Raw genomic sequence first — 13,750 nt, 5'->3', positions numbered from 1 at the left:
ATTAGTCTTCCTTCTTCCTCAGGATGAGAGGGCCCCTCCAAGCTCCAAGGAGGAGGCATATATACTGAGTCATTAGTGGCTATGATCGGTCCTATATCTGTCCATTCTACAACCTGCGATAAAGGGGGGTTAGGTGTATAAGCCCAATAAGTGTGATTAATCAAGTCAGCCTGAGCAGGGGAAGCAAAAGCAAGCATAGTGACAAAAATATTCTCAGGATTCCATGGCATTTCCTGTTGAGAAATCAGATTTTCAGCTTAATTAGTAAGTAGGGAGATCATGAGTGTAGCGTTTCTTGGAAATCTTTACAGCTGTCATGGCTTGTACTGGAAACACCTCCTCCCAGGGATTTTGCCTTTTCCTCTGTGCCTTGAACATTGGTGGCTCCCCGGGGGTGGATCTTCCGAAGAGGGAGCCAACTGACTTGGTTGGATCCATCTGGAGAAATACAAGCATACCCCTTTCCCTGTAATATTAATTTTCCAGATTTCCATGATTTAGTCAGCCCATCTTACTACCAAATGGGTAGAGGAAGAGAAGTGTCCTTCAGTTTCTTGAAATGTTTTTCTGCTTTTGTCAAAATATCTCCTTGCGGTAAATTTAAAAAATTTAAAACAAACAAAGCTTTATTAACAGTAGTTATAGGATTAGAGAATATATTGCATTGGAATCTAGTAAATCCTGCTCTGGATAAGGAAGATTCTAATGTTCCTGTATATTTCCCCTTTTTAATTTTTTTTTTATTTGTAGTCTCAGTATATGATGTGCTCATTCAACAATGTCTTGTACTTGTGGATTATAAGGAATGTTTGTAATAGGTTTACTAGAAAATGATTGGAGGAGTAGTTTGAATTATCTAGAAATACAGGCAGGGCCATTGTCTGTTTTAAAAGAATTAAGTGTTTTCACTATAGCAAAAGAAGCTAACAGGTGGGTTATAACATGTTGTGTAACCCTTGAAGAGGTGTGGCCCATATAAAAGAGGAATTTGTATCGACTGAGACATGTAAGAAGGAAAAGGGAGAAAATTCAGGACAATGAGTTGCATCCACTTGCCATAGTTTATTAGGTTGTAATCTTTGAGGGTTAATACCTTATTTAATAATTCAAAGACATAAAGGCCTACAACGAAGGCAATTATTAATGACATTTTTTAGCATGGCAGTATGGAATTTTCCAAATTTGGTGTAATGAACCAGCATTATTGTGTAATAGAGCATGTTGCTTTGCAGGAGTAGTAATAAAAGAGACAAGTGTATCAGCTTGTTCATTGTCGTAAGACATAGGGCCAGGAAGACAAGAATGTGCGTGAAAATGGGTAATATAAATGGGGGAAGTGTGGTTTTTAATAAGAGATTGTAGTCTGAGAAAAAGTTCTTGAATAATAGACTGATTGGAATTTGTGTATTTTATAAATTTTATGAATTTTATCTATCATAATACAAAAACTGAATATAAAGAATCAGAAACTATGTTAATAAGTTCAGGATGTAGGTGAATAACCTGGATGAGAGTATATAACTTATTTTGTTGGGCAGAGTGAGATTTAAGTATTAAAAAACTTTATATTCTTTGAGAGACCATAACAAGGCTTTAACATTTTTTGTCCCATCTATGTAAAAAACATCAGCTTGAGGAACAGGTTGTGATGTGACAATGTGAGAGATAGTAAATTTAGTGTTTTTGAAGAAATTTCGAAGTTTGTTCCAAGGATAAGGAAATGAAAAATTTTCGAACTGTTTTAAAAAGGCTATTTGGAAGTCAGTAGAAGTTTGTATTTCACATTGAGGTTTACTATAATTTTATGAGGATCAGAGCCAATTAGAGCTCTAGTTTTGTTTTTTATTGTTGATAATTATTAGAGCAATCAAATCAAGATAGGGTGTAAGTGACCTTTCTCTCTAAAACTGGGTATATATCCATTTCATTGGGTGTTTTTGTAGGGCAAGAAGTCTTGTAGGGGAATGGAGAGAGGGGAGTATAAATAACTCTAGAGGTAAGAAAGTGAAGTCACTTGGTCGTGTCCGACTCTTTGAGACCTCATGGACTGTAGCCCACCAGGCTCCTCCATTCGTGGAATTTTCTAGGCAAGAGTACTGGAGTGGGTTGCCATTTCCTTCTCCCAAAACAAAGACACTGCAAATAGCAGAGGATAAGAAATTGTTTTTGCAATTTATTTTGTACTAAGCAGAGTTTTTTCTCGTGTCTCTTAGGAGAGTGAACGAGGGCTATTTAAATCAGGATCTCCTTTTAAAGTGTTAAATAAGTCAGCTCTTAACTTGTAATGTCCAAAGTAGTTCTAATCCAGTTTATATCGCCTAAAAGTTTTTGAAAATCATTTAAGGTTGATAACTTATCAACACGAATCTGTCAGTTGGGGAGTGATCTGTTTTCTATTAACAATAAATCTCAGGTAATGGTAAGGTGTAGAGGTTTGAATCGTTTTAGGGGCAATGGTTAATCTATACTCTTTTAAGTATTGTTGAGCTACGTCAAACATCTGTTGAGTTTTTAAAATAGAAGGAGCTGAAAACAATACATCATCTATATGCTGAATAACAAGAAGGTTAGGAAATTGCTTATTCACAGGTTTAAGAGCTTTGGTTACATAATATTGACACATGGTGAGAGAATTCATCATTTTTTGAGGCAATATAGTCTATTGTTATCGTTTGCAAGGCATGATATGTTTAGGATAAGGGAGAAAGCAAATCTCTCTCAGTCTAGAGGATTTAATGGTATAGTGAAAAAGCAATCTTGTAAATCTATACTAATAATATGTCAGTTTTGAGGAATAGTGGTAGGTGATGGAATTTTTGGTTATAACGTACCTATAGGTTTTATGGATGTATTAACCTTTTGAAGGTCTGTTAAAAGACACCATTTGTTAGACTTCTTTAAATCACAAAAATGGGAGAATTGTAAGGGGAACGGAATTTTTAAATATGTTTTTTAATTTGAATTGTGTATCTATAAGTTTTTTGGTAGCCTTTAATTTTTCTTTTATAAGGGGACACCGCCCTGTCCAAATAGGCTCGTCATTTTTTCAAATTATTTTAATAATTGTATAATTTATTAAATGAGCAGTGGCCCCTAGGAAAAGTGTGGAATATATATTTGAGTTTGTCATTGTGTAAGTAAATTTCTTTCTATTAAATTAAGGGGTGTATCAATCACAAAAAGTTGTAATGTTGTAGGCTGGCCTTTTGCCTCTCATATGGATATATTTGGACACTTTGGTAAACCTCTTGTACTTTGGTTTGAGATAGTTTTGCATTTTGGCAAGAAATTTTTTGTAAAGGCCAAGATTTGGGTCATAAATATTTGGAAATACTGGTAGTATCAGAGCTAGTATCAAGAAGACCAGAAAGTCTTTTGTCATTAATCTTGTTATTTATATTTGGTCGTGTATATTTAGATATTATTGATGTTCATAAAGATTGTTTTTATCTGTATTACCAAATCCACCTGTCTGTATATCATTAGAGGAGTTAGTAGAAATGCAATGTAAAAGAAGTAATTGAGCAATTTTGTCCCCCTTTTTGAATTGTCATAGTATCTGAGATGACACAATAATTTGAATTTTTTTCATATAATCTGAAACAATTATTTTAGGATGAATAGTAATTTTCTTAGAAGTCAGACTAGATCAGCCAAGTATACGGCTGAAGATTTGTGGGGGTAAGGGTCTATAAAATCTGGTAGGTATTTTATTTTATTTTTATTTTTTTAATTTTTTTTTACTTTACAATACTGTATTGCATTTGCCATACATTGACATGAATCCACCACAGGTGTACATGAGTTCCCAACTCTGAACCCCCCTCCCACGACCCTCCTCATATCATCTCTCTGGGTTATCCCCGTGCACCAGCCCTAAGCATCCTGTATCCTGTATCGAACCTAGACTAGCGATTCGTTTCTTACCTGATAGTATACATGTTTCAATGCCATTCTCCCAAATCATCCCACCCTCTCCCTCAGAGTCCAAAAGTCTGTTCTTTACATCTGTGTCTCTTTTGCTGTCTCACATGCAGGGTTATCATTACCATCTTTCTAAATTCCATATATATGTGTTAGTATACTGTATTGGTGTTTTTTTTTTCTGGTTTACTTCACTCTGTATAATCAGCTCCAGTTTCATCTACCTCATTAGAACTGATTCAGATGTATTCTTTTTAATGGCTGAGTAATACTTCATTGTGTATATGTACCACAGCTTTCTTATCCATTCATCTGCTGGTGGACATCTAGGTTGCTTCCATGTCCTGCCTGTTATAAACAGTGCTGCGATGAACACTGGGGTACACATGTCTCTTTCAATTCTTGTTTCCTCGGTGTGTATGCCCAGCAGTGGGATTTCTGGGTCATAAGGCAGTTCTATTTCTAGTTTTTTAAGGAATCTCCACACTGTTCTCCATAGTGGCTGCACTAGTTTGCATTCCCACCAACAGTGTAAGAGGGTTCCCTTTTCTCCACACCCTCTCCAGCATTTATTGCTTGTGGACTTTTGGATCACAGCCATTCTGACTGGTGTGAAATGGTACCTCATTGTGGTCTTGATTTGCATTTCTCTGATAATGAGTGATGTTGAGCATCTTTTCATGTTTTTGTTAGCCATCCATTTGTCTTCTTTGGAGAAATGTCTATTTAGCTCTTTGGCCCATTTTTTGATTGGGTCATTTATTTTTCTGTACTTGAGCTGCATAAGTTGCTTGTATGTTTTTGAGATTAATTGCTTGTCAGTTGCTTAATTTGCTATTATTTTCTCCCATTCTGAAGGCCGGTAGATATTTTACAAGGGACTGTTTGAAGAAAAAGAAGAACATCATTTAGGGCTGGTATATCAATGGCAGCACTGCCGGATGTTGAAGATTTGAGGGAAAAGATGGAGTTTGTCCCTGGTTTTTGTTGATGGGGACCTGGGGAGTCCCCATCTTTGACTTTTTCAAAATAGGGTTCCTTTCAACATCATATTTCGATTGACATTTTTTAGCCCAATGTATCTCTTTATGACATCGCAGGCAGAGTCTTGGAGGTTTTGTAGTAGTTATAATGTGTGTGTGTGTATGTGTGTGTGTGTTAGGGAAATTTTTTTTTAATGGCTCTTATTCCCACAAACAAAACTTCTTTCATTTTCCTTTTCAAAGACAGTAGCCACTGTTTTAGCTAACATTTGTATTTTTTGAGTTTCTGATCCTAAGCTGTGACAAGCCTACAAATAATCAATAACATTTCTGGTCTCACTAATCAGAGCGATGGCTCTCTGACATTTTTGATTTTCATTTTTATATGCAAGCTTTTTTTTTTTTAATTGCACTCTGGCCTCTTCTGACAACACTACGGGAGATAGCAACTCTCAGTCCAGCTAAAAAATCAGCATAGGCTTTATTAGGCCCTTGTAATATCTTTGTGTAGCTACCTTTAGGTTTCTCTTGAGGAGTAATTTGATCCCAAGCTTCAAGGGCAAATTTTTTCAATTGTTCATGTAACAACAGAGCCATTGTATCTGTCTTCACTGAATCAAATTGTCCTGTACTGGTTAGCATTTTAAAAGTAATTTGGTTTGGGGGAGCGCCAGCTCAAATATTAGAATTGTCATGATCTCGGGCCATATCATGAAACCAGATTAACTATTGAAGATTATTTTTTTGGTTTAAGAAGAGCTTTTATCAAAATTGGCCAATCATAAGGAATAACATTTTCAATAGAAGATGTCATAGCATTGAGAAGTTTTTTTTGTTTGTTTGTTTGTTTGTTTTTTAGTAAAAGGTGAATGAGGGCCTTACATAGTTATAGACTTTTTCATCTGAGACTTGTGAGAAAAATCAATGTCTTCGTATTGAAGTATTAGTTGTCCTTGAACATTAACTTTTTTTATCACAGGAAATGCAAAAAGATCATAAGCCTCAGAGACTTGAGATTGTAAAGCCAGTAAATCAGAAAGTCTTCGTTGTGAAGGAGAATGAGCATATCGTCTGTTTTCATAAATATGAGTGCTTGTTAGGGGCTTATCACTGTCATCAAAAAAAAGTATTGGTGGCTTTAATGTCACAGACAGCATCAGAAGAATCATCATCAGATTCATCTTGTCCTTGAATCGAGGGGACCTGTGGTTTCGTGTCCATTACAAGAGGAGGAGGAGCACTTGGGACAGCCGGAGCAGGGATAGTGGGAAAGTTTTGAAACATTTTATGTTGTTTCAATCCGGCCTTTTGTAAAGTCTTATCATCTAATTTATATTTGTATAATAAAATACAAATTGTATAGTGATATACAAATATGTGCTTGTTGACAAATATCACAGGGGCTAGAATTGCCTTGAAATGGCAAGAACACAGCCTTAATGAGGGCCCACAGGTGCAAAAAATCTATTGGAATATTTTCTCTCCATCTGTGGCTTGTTTAACATTTTTTTTTAATTGAGTTCCAAATTTCTAAATCGAAACTGTCTTCATCAGGGAACCAGGGATTATATTCAACCACTGTTTGGAGACAAGCCTGTATTCGCTGATGTGAAACCAAAAGTCCTTGAACCTTAAATAAATATTGAAGTAAAGTGGAAAAGTGGTGGGGCTTTCCAGCCATTTGTCACATAATCCTGCACTTACCGACCTCCATAGGTCCCAATTGTCACTCCGTCTGCTTGCCAAGGGCATTCCCCAGGTCCCTGTTTGGGGGCCAGTTGTGAAGGTCTTCATAGTCCAGGACCTGGGGACTGGAGTTGATGAGAAGAAGGACGCAGGAGACCCCAGTCTCGAGTGAAACAAGGGTACTTTATTTGTAGAAACTCATGCTTCTATATCTTCAATAAAATGATTACTCAGCCATTAAAAATGAAATTCCACGCGTTGCAACAAAATGGATAGTCCTTTAAGTAAAAGGTCACTGAAGGAAGTCACTGACGGGAGTCACTGAAGGGAATCTAAGCAGGAGCTCTTTCCCATGATCGCAGTCCTGAGAACTGTGTGCAGCTCTGCTCATTCCAGTTTTCCAGGAATGGATAAGAAACAGAGAGTCCTTGAGAAATGGCACACAAAGTAAGAAAACATATTGGCTCCCTTAAAGTTAAACATCCCCTGACAGATGACAGGTGTTTCCTGGCCCAGGAGTTGGTGGACCACACAGTCTTTATCAGAACTGCCGTTGTCAGTTGAAAGCAGCCACAGATGGCACATAAACAGATGCTCCTGTGCTACAGTGAACTTGCACTTGGAAAAGCAGGCATTGGGCTGCATTTGGCCTGTGGGCCATCATTACTTCACCCCCAGCCTGAAGCACCATGGTGTGCAAGGGAATAGAAAGGGAGGGTGGAGAGAGCAGGTAGGGATCTAGAGTTGCTGGTGAATTGGTGCAGAGGGTGGAGTGGGGAGAAGAACATCCCAAGGAACCTGATGACTGGGGTGGGGGCCACCGGGGAGGGAAAGATCCTGAATTGTCAGCATTTATTAGGGAGTGCTTCAGTATTACTCTAGAGTGTGAGCTGAGCTGGAGGTCCCTCGAGGCCTGACCAGGACTGTGAACTCAAGCCTTTTCATTTTCCCCCTGTTTACACTCCACAGCCATCTGGCTGAAGGGTTGTGTCAAAGAAGACAGACCAGCTCATTTTCTGATTCCTCATATGCCTCATGGCTTCTGTTAGTGCTCAGTGCTTGCTGACAGTGTAGGTGGAAGCTGGAGGAAAGTGGACTGTACAAACATGGAGGTTCCTGTGCTGTTTATCAGATTCTGGAACCAGGCTGGTTAAGATGAAGGTCTAGTTGAGAGGGAGAAAGGTTAAATAGGAGCTTCCTTGGGGTGGGCATGAGCCTCTCCTGTTCCCTTGTCTCTTCATTTTAAAATTTTAAAGTGATACATGCATGTCGAGTTGACCCGTGAACAACATGGGTTAGAACTGTGCAGGTTGACATCTGTGTGGATTTTTTTTTCTTCGTAATGAATACAGTTCTACACAGTCTGTAGCTGGTTGAATCTGTGGATATGGCTATGGAGGGCTGACCATGAGACTTAAGTTTGCATGGAATCTGGTATCCATGGTGGGTCCTGGGATGAACCCCCTGTTCCATCCCTGATGGGATGACTGTAGTCAGAGAAAATAAAATCATACACAGAAAAACTATCCCTCATCCCAGTCTCCATGGTTATCACTTTGCATCTGGTACTTATTTATAAATAATGTGTTTCCCCATATCTCTGTTTCTCGACTCTGTCTAGACATTGCTTGTTGACTTCTGGCTTTAGTAGATGAGAATCCTGGGTACTTATCACTTCTCTTCTCCCCTCTCTCCCAGACCACTCTGTCACTGTTTGACATGCTCTTTGGGCTTCCTTGGTCCAAGATAACACTGATTCCTTAGTCCTTGTTCTCCCAGCTGGAGGAAACTGTCTCTGGATCCCACTCTTGGTGCTCCATCTCCTCCCTCATCTCTCCTCCACTGTCATATTCAGACTTTTCCATCTTGCTGCTCTGATTCCCCATCATCAAGGTGGAGAACATGTGCATTCTATTCTATAACTGCAGTTGGTCCTTCTCAGTTCTGGCTGTTGGCTGAGTCATAAATGTTGGCAGGTGACCATCTGTGTTTCCATCATTATGGTCATGCTGTTTGTCGCAGAGTCAACTAGGGCACTGTGATTATATTTCCATCTCTGTATAGCCTTACTTTTCCTTGGAGGTATTTTCTCCCCCCTTACCCCATATCATATCTTCAATAACCTCCCTGCCAAATTCTTCCCCATGACAGATGTTTTATTGAGACACGTTTCCTGTCACACATTTTGGGCTCTTCCATTTCAAATAATTATATGTTTGTGTCCTACCATCATGGCTTAGGAGCGGTCCACTGAAATCTCACCTGTGGCTCCTCCCTGAACTCTTCTCACTACATGCACCTCCATCACACTCTCTTTCCTGATCTGCCGTCAGCCTTGGCAGTAGATTCATGATTACACTTGCCCGAAATAATCTGGGTTCCTTCGATGGAGCCTTGCCACCTAAGTGGTGGAGCCAGCACTTCCCATTTCCCTGGATGTATTAAGCTCTCAGCAGAGCCAGTGGTTATGAGAGAAATTTGCTTTCAAAATTCTGGGAATTTGTGGCTTCACAAAGTTGATTTTATGTCATTGTAACCTAAATAGAATATTGACAAGTAGAGACATTACTATGCCAACAAAGATCCGTCTAGTCAAGGCTATAGTTTTTCCTGTGGTGTTGTATGAATGTGAGAGTTGGACTGTGAAGAAAGCTGAATGCTAAAGAATTGATACTTTTGAACTGTGGTGTTGGAGAAGACTCTTGAGAGTGCCTTGGGCTGCAAGGAGATCCAACCAGTCCATTCTGAAGGAGATCAGCCCTGGGATTTCTTTGGAAGGAACGGAGCTAAACCTGAAACTCCAGTACTTTGGCCACCTCATGTGAAGTGTTGACTCATTGGAAAAGACTGATGTTGGGAGGGATTTGGGGCAGGAGGAGAAGGGGACGACAGAGGATGACATGGCTGGTTGGAATTACTGACTTGATGGACATGAGTCTGGGTGAACTCCAGGAGTTGGTGATGGACAGGGAGGCCTGGTGTGCTGCGATTCATGGGGTCACAGAGAATCGGACATAACTGAGTGACTGAACTGAACTGAACTGATGCCTTATTTCCACCCGTAATCTTGTGCAGTGTCCAGTGATCTTGTTCATGGTTTAGTATGCATTTTAAAAAGTGTTAGTCTTCTTTGAATGCCTTAAGTTGGAAAATGGTGACATTGATCCACCAGTTCTCCAGTGCTAAGATCAGCAGCCTATTGGAGACCAGGATAGCAAGCTGGTGGGGTTGTACATACTCAAGCTGTCTTCAGACTGTAGCTCTCTGCCAGTCTCTGAAGGTGCTGTGCTATCTCTTCAGTTAGCAACAGGTGTGACAAAGAACATGCCTCTGCCCCAAGCACCATGGACGACCCGCCTCAACCAATCTACCCAGCCCAGAAGTATAAGTATGAACCCACCTCATGGCAGCCAACAGGGAACTTTTCCCAGCAGCCAAAGAGCTCGCCTTGTGAGTGTCTGTGTGTGTGTGTTTTCTTCGTGGGTGTGTCTTTTCCTGAGTGATGGGTCTTGGCTTTGCCTGGTTTCTTCCTCGCTGTGCCTCTCATGGCCACTGGAAACTGCAGTAGAAAATGAGAGAGTGAGGACGGATGGTCTGGTTTCTCTCTCTCTCTCTGCCTCTCTCTCTCTCTCTCTCTCTCTCTCTCTCTCTCTCTCTCTCTCTCTCTCTCTCTCGACCACACTCAGCAGCTCATGGGATCTTAGTTCCCCACGCATAGATTGAACCTGTAAACCTGCACCCTTGACAGTGGAAGCACCAAATCCTAACCAGGACTTGCACCTGGTGGAAAGCACCAAGTCCAAACCAGCACCAATTCCCCTAACCAGGGAATTCCTGATATGGCTTCTTGAAGGAGCTCCATCCTTGCTCTTTTCATCATGTGCCCTGGAGTAACACCCATTGTCCTCCACAGTGACTGGCTGAACCAGCCAGCATGCCCTGTCCTGTCCATGGGAGAGGTCAGGCTCTTCAGTTACTCAGGTGACCAACCTGGCTCTGGGATGTGGCTTCTGTGCTAAGCAAGCTAAGCCCTGCTGCCTAGCTGGTCTCTCTGCCTTCAACAGAACTGGGGAGACTGGATGTAACTTCACTGCATTTTTGTCAGAGTTTCCGTGTCATGATTACCAGCTGCATCACTGACCTTCCAGAGGACTAACAGTGTAGGTGTCATGAGTAGGGAGGAATGTGTAAGAAGAGGTGGACAAGAACCACAAGAGAGCTTGACCGCGGACCCCAGCTCTGCCCTCCACAATAACACCTGCTTTGGGTCCCAGATGGAAGTGATGAGGAAGCGTTCTCTCCTGAGTGAATATATAACTTGGGAGGTCCTTATCACTGTCTTTGCTTCTTCTCTTCCAGAACCAGAGCTCAGGAAATCACCATGCCTGCCTATCACTAGGTGATGATAAGAGTAGTCACCCTTCTAGGTGATGGTCCCTTGCTGATTCTGTCTCTAAGCTTCACAGTTCAGTCAGTTCAGTTCAGTTCAGTTCAGTGGCTCAGACATGTCCGACTATCTGTGACCCCATGAATCGCAGCACGCCAGGCCTCCCTGTCCATCACCAACTCCCGGAGTTCACTCAGACTCATGTCCATCGAGTCAGTGATGCCATCCAGCCATCTCATCCTCGGTCTTCCCCTTCTCCTCCTGCCCCCAATCCCTCCCAGCATCAGAGTCTTTTCCAGTGAGTCAACCCTTCGCATGAGGTGGCCAAAGTACTGGAGTTTCAGCTTTAGCATCATTGCCTCCAGAGAAATCCCACAGCTGATCTCCTTTAAAATGGACTGGTTGGATCTCTTTGCAGTCCAAGGCACTCTCAGGAGTCTCCTCCAACACCACAGTTTAAAAGCATCAATTCGTTGGCGCTAGCTTTCTTCATAGTTCAAATCTCACATTCATACATAACCACTGGAAAAAGCATAGCCTTAACTAGACGAACCCATGTTGCAAAGTAATGTCTCTGCTTTTGAATATGCTATCTGGGTTGGTCATAACTTTTCTTCCAAGGAGTAAGCATCTTTTATTTTAATTGCTGCAGTCACCATCTGCAGTGATTTTGGAGCCCAAAAAAGTAAAATCTGACACTAATTCCACTGTTTCCCCATCTATTTCCCAGGAAGTGATGGGACCAGATGCATGATCGTCATTTTCTGAATGTTGAGCTTTAAGGCAACTTTTTCACTCTCCTCTTTCACTTTCATCAAGAGGCTTTTTAGTTCCTCTTCACTTTCTGCCATATGGGTGGTGTCGTCTGCATATCTGATGTTATTAATATTTCTCCCAGCAATCCTGATTCCAGCTTGTGCTTCTTCCAGCCCAGGGTTTCTCATGATGTACTCTGCATAGAAGTTAAATAAATAGGATAACAATATACAGCTTTGACATACTCCTGTTCCTCTTTGGAACCAGTCTGTTGTTCCATATTCAGTTCTAATGCTTGCTTCCTGACCTGCCTATATGTTTCTCAAGAGACAGGTCAGATAGTCTGGTATTCCCACCTCTTTCAGAATTTTCCACAGTTTATTGTGATCCACACAGTCAAAGGCTTTGGTATAGTCAATGAAGCCAACTTCTTTTGTTCAAATATTATCATCCCACCTCAAGAAGTTAAAAAATGTTTTGTCCCAATCTGTCTAAACTTGGTAAATGATCTGAAGTACAATGGGATCTTAGTGATGTGCTGATGGGTCTCAGAGTCAGCCACCCCACTGAGCCTGCAGGCTGGGCCATCTCCCAGCTGGACGGAAAACTCGTTTGGCTCTTCCTTCAGTGTTGTCACATCTTACTCATCCACAGTGTAACTCCTTACAACGCACATGTCCTTGTAGCTCCCTTAGGTCTTACTCTGGTTCTTTCATCCTTCAGTTGGCCCCTTTAGCTTTTCCTTACTGGGAGCCAGTAGATCTTAACCATTAAACCAGCTGGGTTTAACCATTGTGGCCCTCCCTCCTTTTCCTTTGGCTGGTTTAGGTATAAGTCTGTTTTCAAGTTGCCTATACAGTGATGAAAGAAACTCCATTAACAGAAGTAAGTAGAGAATGCCAAATCTCAGTGCCTTTTTTAGTGCCCAAGTTTGAACATAACAACGACCTGGGGTACTCAGAGTCTGCTCATGCAGCAAGGGTGCCTGATACCAAGTACTGCATAAGAAACCTCTTCCTCAATGAGTTAGTACTTTTCCCCACTAATCTTTATTTCCTCTGAGCATGATGCCCTTCTGTTTTTTCCAGCTCTTGTTATATCCTTAAAGACCCCAAAATTCAGGTCAGTAAATGGTGGCAGGATTTTCCCCCTGTGTGTTGGGGGGAGTCGGGAGAGGAAGGTGGCTTCCTGGGGGAGCAGGTGCAGATGAAGTAGAACCGGGTAGGCAGGAATGGCCAGGGATGGTCAGGAATGCTAACCACCCCGCCCTTTCCTCTTGGCTTCCCTCCTGCCCAAACCATTCCTGGAGCAGTAAATCCAGTTATTGGAGAGGCAGTGAGGAGAAGCAAGGGTCAGCCTGCTCTGAGCATAACACTGGTACCAGTTCAAAGAGCCTCATCCCAAAAAAGTCCGGCCTGGACACCTGCTGAGAATTGGGACATGCTGGGGCACAGGCCACCCACCCTGCAGAGAGAAACAATACAGACACCAGAGAAACCAGAACCAGCAAACAGACATGAGACAGGAGGACCATCACCCTCATACTTGGCCTCTGCACCTGGTATGTAGGGCAGGCCACACTGTCTCATGTTTGGCATTACCCTTGATGAATACTGTTCCACCCATATGGAACATTTACTTTATATGTAAATAAATGTTTAATTTGTGAATGTCATCGAGCCTAGAGTACCTTCCCCTTTTCACATTTGTATTAACTTTAACGTATAAAAAAGAGAGAGAAATAAATAAACAAACAAACAAAAACCGCACCCAACAACAAAAAGAATGGTTGGATGCTGGAGAAAGGATGGCCAGCCAGCCATCTGTCACAGGGGTACCAAGAGGGCACAGGGGTCACTTTGCCGTGCACAGCTCCTCCTCTGTGATGCCCCTTGAGCTGTTCGCATTTGTGTGTTTGTACACAGCATATTGGGATCAGGAATTTCCAGCACAGAGTTCAGTGCTGCTATGGACACATCACATGTACCCATTGGCCCCTTTGAAATACTGTGTT

General features: G+C 41.5%; 1 pseudogene; it reads left to right on the top strand.

The window, feature by feature from the left end:
* Positions 1–13,166, top strand: part of LOC138431290 (MYND-type zinc finger-containing chromatin reader ZMYND8-like) — a 52,463-nt pseudogene extending 39,297 nt beyond the window's left edge.
* Positions 13,167–13,750: the final 584 nt, after the last annotated feature.

The sequence above is a fragment of the Ovis canadensis genome, chromosome Y, assembly GCF_042477335.2.
Source record: "Ovis canadensis isolate MfBH-ARS-UI-01 breed Bighorn chromosome Y, ARS-UI_OviCan_v2, whole genome shotgun sequence".
NCBI classification, from domain to species: Eukaryota; Metazoa; Chordata; class Mammalia; order Artiodactyla; family Bovidae; genus Ovis; species Ovis canadensis.
Note: the sequence above shows the minus strand (reverse complement) of the source record. Positions and strands in the feature narration are given on the sequence as shown.